This window comes from Anthonomus grandis, unplaced genomic scaffold, assembly GCF_022605725.1.
Source record: "Anthonomus grandis grandis unplaced genomic scaffold, icAntGran1.3 ctg00000338.1, whole genome shotgun sequence".
NCBI lineage: Eukaryota > Metazoa > Arthropoda > Insecta > Coleoptera > Curculionidae > Anthonomus > Anthonomus grandis.
Genome location: NW_026088468.1, coordinates 118,496 through 124,679, shown reverse-complemented (window position 1 = coordinate 124,679; position 6,184 = coordinate 118,496). Strand labels below are relative to the sequence as shown.

At 30.1% G+C, this 6,184-nt stretch overlaps 1 long non-coding RNA gene across 1 annotated transcript; it reads right to left on the bottom strand.

Annotated features, from left to right (window-relative positions):
• Positions 1–3,097: 3,097 nt before the first annotated feature.
• LOC126749588 (uncharacterized) lies at positions 3,098–4,414 on the bottom strand. The gene is made up of 4 exons (XR_007665161.1): positions 4,193–4,414; positions 3,891–4,032; positions 3,687–3,820; positions 3,098–3,630 (listed from the first exon to the last, which is right to left on the bottom strand). It is a non-coding gene; the product is annotated as an uncharacterized LOC126749588 (long non-coding RNA).
• Between the last annotated feature and the right edge of the window lie 1,770 nt (positions 4,415–6,184).

Here is a 6,184-nt window from a genome sequence, read left to right as displayed (position 1 = left end):
AAATAAGCCGTTCCAATCAACCAGTCATACCGTCGACACCACGGGAGCCAACGCATGGTACAAAATAGTTGGCGGTCCAGCACCAAATTGACCCAATGTAAAGGCATACGGACGACGTCACTATCGAGTTGCACATGGTCAGATGACGTAAGCGCGGGGTTTTCGGGGTATTGTGGCGGCAAATTCGGCCCGTTTACGCTACGAGTTAGAGTAGGAAAAGCGGTTTGAGAGAAGGATGGAGGATGTCTCGCAACAATTATAAACGCGTCGTGTTCATCTCGTGACGTCATGAGTTATTTTATTAATGAATATTATTAGTATTATGGGGACAATTTTACGCGGTTTCTTGATAAATTACTAGGATAAATAAAATGAATATAAATATTAAGAAATATATATTTGAAATATACAGAGGGTATTGATATTACGGAACATTTATGAGGATAATAATAGTATGGAAATAGAATTATACGGGGGGTTTTAAGGTTTTAAGGCATTTATAAGGAAAATATTACTTATAATTATATTAATCATATTATAAAGGGTGTTTTAAGGTTTAAGGACATTGACAAGAAAGATAATATTTATAATAATAGTAATAGCAGCATAAAGGTTAGGACAAGGTATAAATATCTGGAAAAAAAATAATAGTAATAATAGTTTTATTTTAGTTAGGGTTCTTTTAGTGGGGGTTGCTAAATTGGTAATAAATTTATATTAATAGTTTATCAATTTAGAAAAAAAAGACATTGATGCGGTGTCAAAAAAAGGTGTATTTTTATATTTTTTTTACTATATTATTGAGATCACGGCTTTCATAGCTTCAATTCAATAAGTTGATAAATTTTTTTATTCGTTTTTTTTTTCTTTAAATTTTTTTTATTTTATTATAATTGCCTTTTAAAATAAAAATTAAAAAAAAAAAAAACAAGAAACAAACCACTTTTTCCTATCCTAATACATTGCTTCTTATGGGACCTGATCTTCCTCTTTAGATTGTGACACTCGTATGAATCGTGGAAAAATTTGTCATAAAGCTTTTTTACTAGTTTTTGAATGGTCTTTAACCAGAAAAAAGAAATTTTGAATTCGGAGCATATTTTGAAAAAATGGTCATTTTGACCCGGATTTTGTTCGAAAATCGAAAAATGCAAAGAAATAGGTTTTCCGTTCATTTTAGAGTCAAATCGGTAATAATCTTTTTTAAAGGTACATTAAAGTAGTACAGGATAGGAAAATAAAAAATTAAAATTTTGCCATAGGGCTCTTGATAATTCGATATTTATGTTTTACAGTTTTTTTCAATTTTCTCCGATTCTATAATAGCTAGAACCAATTCGTTTTGACAGGCGAATACCTCTTAATATACCCAAGAACTTTTATTTAATACAAAAAGTTATCAGAGTTATAGTTTATTTATAAAAAAATAAAAACCATTTTTTCGAAATTTTTCGTGGGTATACCCCTTTCGATTTTCGACCAAAAAAAAAATTATTTTTTTATTGGGCTTTTTTACTGGAAATTGTTAGTTTAGGGCTTACTTTAAAATTTGCCAATAATCGTTTTAGGAAAAAAAATTGTACGGTGGGAAAAAACCAGTTTTCTTTTGTTTTTCCCACATTTTTACTATAGTATCGCGGGTTCTGTAGCTTTGATTCAATTCGTTTATGGTTTCTTTAATTCCTTATTCTTCTCCTGTCAATTCTTTTTATATCCAGTTACTATTGGTTCTCAAAAATAAAACTGAAAAATCAAAAAAATCCACGAAAAAACCCGGTTTTCTTATCCCCAAACATGAATTCTTATGGGACCTAATCTTTCTATTTATATTGTGGCACTCGTATGGATCGTGGAAAAATTTGTCATAAAGCTTTTTTACTAGTTTTTGAATGGTCTTTAACCAGAAAAAAGAAATTTTGAATTCGGAGCATGTTTTGAAAAAATGGTCATTTTGACCCGGATTTTGTTCGAAAATCGAAAAATGCAAAGAAATAGGTTTTCCGTTCATTTTAGAGTCAAATCGGTAATAATCTTTTTTAAAGGTACTCTAAAGTAGTACAGGATAGGAAAATAAAAAATTAAAATTTTGCCATAGGGCTCTTGATAATTCGATATTTATGTTTTACAGTTTTTTTCAATTTTCTCCGATTCTATGATAGCTAGAACCGATTCGTTTTGACATACGGATATCTCGTAATATTCCCGAGAACTTTTGTTTGAAACAAAAAGTTCTCAGACTCACAGTTAATTCAGAAAAAAATAAAAATCATTTTTTCGAAATTTTTCATGGGTATACCCCTTTCGATTTTCGACCAAAAAAAAAATTTTTTTTTTATTGAGTTTTTTTACTGGAAATTGTTAGTTTACGGTTTACTTTAAAATTTGCCATTAATCATTTTAGGAAAAAAAAATTGTACGGTGGGAAAAAGGAAGTTTTCTTTTGTTTTTCCCACATTTTTACTTATATCTCGGCTTCTATAGCTTCGATTCAATTCGTTAATAGTTTCTTTTATTACCGATTCTTTTCCTGTTAATTATTTTTATATTTTATTACAATTGCTTTTCAAAATAAAAATGGAAAATAAAAAAAATCGACATAAAAACCTAGTTGTCTTATCCCAATACCCTAATAAATGGGACCCTCTTTTCCCTTTATCTTGTGGCACGTATAAATCGTGGAAAATTTACTTAATAAACTTGTCTACTAAGTTTTGCATGGCCTTTAAGGTAAAAAAAGAAGTTTTGAATTTTAAGCATAATTTGAAAACGCAAATAAAATTATTTTGAAATCAGCGATTATCTGCATACTTTGGTGAATACGCCATAACTTTCATCAGTACGACAGTGAATTAATTGATGAGTTGATTCAGCATATCCACCCTAGATGTCGCTAAAGAATTAACATTAATATTTTTAGTATATTTTTTTTATCTTGGATGGCCTTTTTAATAGAAAGGTTTACTTTACTTACACTCATGAGACCTAAACTTTTTTGCTCTTGGTTTAACCTAGCTTTTTAGGGCAGAGCCTATTCCCTTCACCAAAAATGTAGGAAATAGAGAAAATGATATTGTCATTTGCCAATAACGACCTTTATTCTCCTTAATGTTTTTAGGCTCTAATGCTACATAACATACAATCAGAATTTTTAATGAAGATATTACGTGTGTGTTTATATTATGTGTTATGCTTTAATACATGTTGTCCTTATCTTAATAAAAAAATTTATATATGTACATATAATTTCTGCATATTCTATGTGAAGTATACAATTATTATTTAAATAATATATAAAACTAATTAACTTAATAAGATTACAAAAATATTTATTACATGTCAAACCTGTATACAACTGAACTTTGTCATGATTATTTTTTATGTGCTCATATGAAAAACTTAATTTTAACTTCTGCACTTTTTTCTTTCACATCCTCCAGTTTTTTGCGACAAAATGAATTTTAGCTCTGCTGTTGGTGCAAAATTGAAATCATGTCCCTTACTGGAATTTGACACCGGCTCACCTTCTACAAAATTGTTGACAGTGTCTCTGTTTGAAGTACCATGCTTCAAAGAAGTGGACGAACTTGTACTGGGTATAGATATGTTTGTACTAAGCAATTCTGTATTTACCTTGAAAAAAATCAAGCTTTGAAATAAATAAAAATAAGTTGGAAGTATATACTTACCTAGGTTTTTGACAATTTCTTTAATTTCTCCTTGGTTAACCTCTTTGCATGTGGAAAAGTAGTGAGGCCATTCATTGTATTTTTGTCAACAATTACATACCAATGCATGGACTGAAGGTTTTTTATCCATTTGCCTACAAGGAACAAAATTTATAAATTACCTCATTTAGGTATTAAAAAAAATGAAAGATTTAGTAAAAATACCTTAGTACCTATTCCTTGGCAAAGATATTCATTTTTCTTTTTCCAGGGGCTCTTTTGAAAATTTAAAGATATGACAGGTCCGTTTTTCGCTATGATGCTTTCAATCTGGTGCAAAACACATAACCTTTGTTGGTGTAGTCCACTAAAATAACAAAAACAAAATCAAATATAACAATCAAAACATTATGACATAACCTTAAAATGTATGTATTTTCATAAATTTCAGGATTATTCACTAAAAATTGGTAATTATGAAACTGAATTAAAAAAAAAACTTGTATGTGTGTAATTGTGATACTTACATTTTATTTTCATATAGGAAAGTAAGAAAGATGTGGAAACTTAAAAATATCTTCCAACATTTGTTTGGATTTTGGGAACTTCCGTTGCCGGTGGCGTTTATGCTTGTGGGCCGGAAAGTGACATTGAAATGACAAGTGAAAGTCTCTTCATCTTCTTCTTTTTTTCTTCGATTTTTATGGCTTAAGCCCGATAGCAACCAACGTGAGTCAGAATTATGCAAAAACATGTTAAGGTGGCTTTACATAAAGGAATTAGGCTGTTTACCTTCCAAACAATACCAAAGTTGTTAATTCGTTTTTTTAGGCATAATTAACAATTAAATTATAAATAATGGCTAAGAGTTAAACGATACACTTTATAATATTAAAATTAATAATAGACAGAATTTTATAACTTTTATTGCTACAGAATAGATGTAACTATTTGGTAGTATAGTACTTTTTTCAATCGGACCAAAGCAAATTTTTTAAATTATTTCCAATGTTGATCTGGTTTACGATTTTATTACCGATTCATTTTAGAACCCTGACATAATTTTGATATATGCAAGTTTTGAGAATATTTTCTACTAAACTAAAATTAAAGAGCGGAGCGTATTGTAACACATAATGGTTCTCTGAAGCATGATACCCAGAAATAAGTTAGTAATATTTCAATGAAATTTATTTTTGATTATAATATATAATAAGACCTTTCCTTTTCTCTCTGTATTTACTATAGATTGACGAAAAACAAAGAAAAACACAAAGTCACGGTCTCACAACATGTAATTAAACGGGCTACACGTGTTTCGCTCTAGTTAGAGCATCATCAGTTACAGCATAAGTGTGTGGATGGCTTCTAAAGGCCTGATGATGCTCTAACTAGAGCGAAACACGTGTAGCCCGTTTAATTACATGTTGTGCGACCGTGACTTTGTGTTTCGTCAATTTTGTATGTTGGTCTCTTACAGAATAATGGATGAGATTTTTGGATTTATTATAGATGTTAATGTTTTCCAAGTACTAAAAAAAGAAAAAGTTGGGTAGAGCACCATGCCGAGGCTAAGGTTTGAACTCAGAGCCTTATGAGGATACGGCAGGTCTCTTCCCCACTGCGTGTTTAGGGCACTCCTTGGATTATTGTAGAGATTTTTTTTGTAGTACTGACAAAAATTTTTAAAATTTCTACTGGTCCCCACGGACCAAAGTAGACGCGAAGCGTCTACTTGTTAAATTTAAGGACTAAACCAAACAATAATAATTGTTTTTAACTATATATTGGTTTAATCATTTTGTAATTAACATTACTGGTTTAAATGGCGTGTGGATGAATTAGAATTAAGTACATTTACTCATAAGGTTATTACAAAGCTCTCTTTTGTTTTTGATTATGTGTTATTACACAAGTTAATGTTTATTTACGGTGACAAGTGTAACCTATTTACATATTAATTGTAATAAATTATAACCCAGTATTTGAAGTGTTTATTTGCTAGTTTCAGTCAACCTTTTATAATTGAAGGTAAACAAACTGACACAACTGTCATAAAAATCCAAGAGCAAGATTAAATTTGATCCGGTTGCCTTATGGTGTTACAATTAGATTTACCACGCGTTAAATCAATTTTCTATTTCTGTAGAAACAGATTAGAACCCTTACTTAGAAGTGACAAGATAACTACGAAAAGTTAGATTGCCCACTCTATTGTATGGTCCTTCGAGCCGGATCTGCTCGAGGATTTTTTTAATTAAAAATCATTTATGATCTCATTTCTCTTAAGTTGCTCTAAAAACCCTTATGACTGAAGCTAGTAAAATTATTTGATTAAATTACTCTGATATTTCTCGCTCATTGTTGCTATATATATTTCTCCCCCACTTATAGTGTTGTCCCGTTTAGTGTTATTTTTTATAGTGCTCTCGCATAATAATTTCACATAGTTTTATGGTATACTTCTCACAAATTTATAGTGCTCTCTCGCTGCAATTCATTTTCTGTGATTTAAAAAA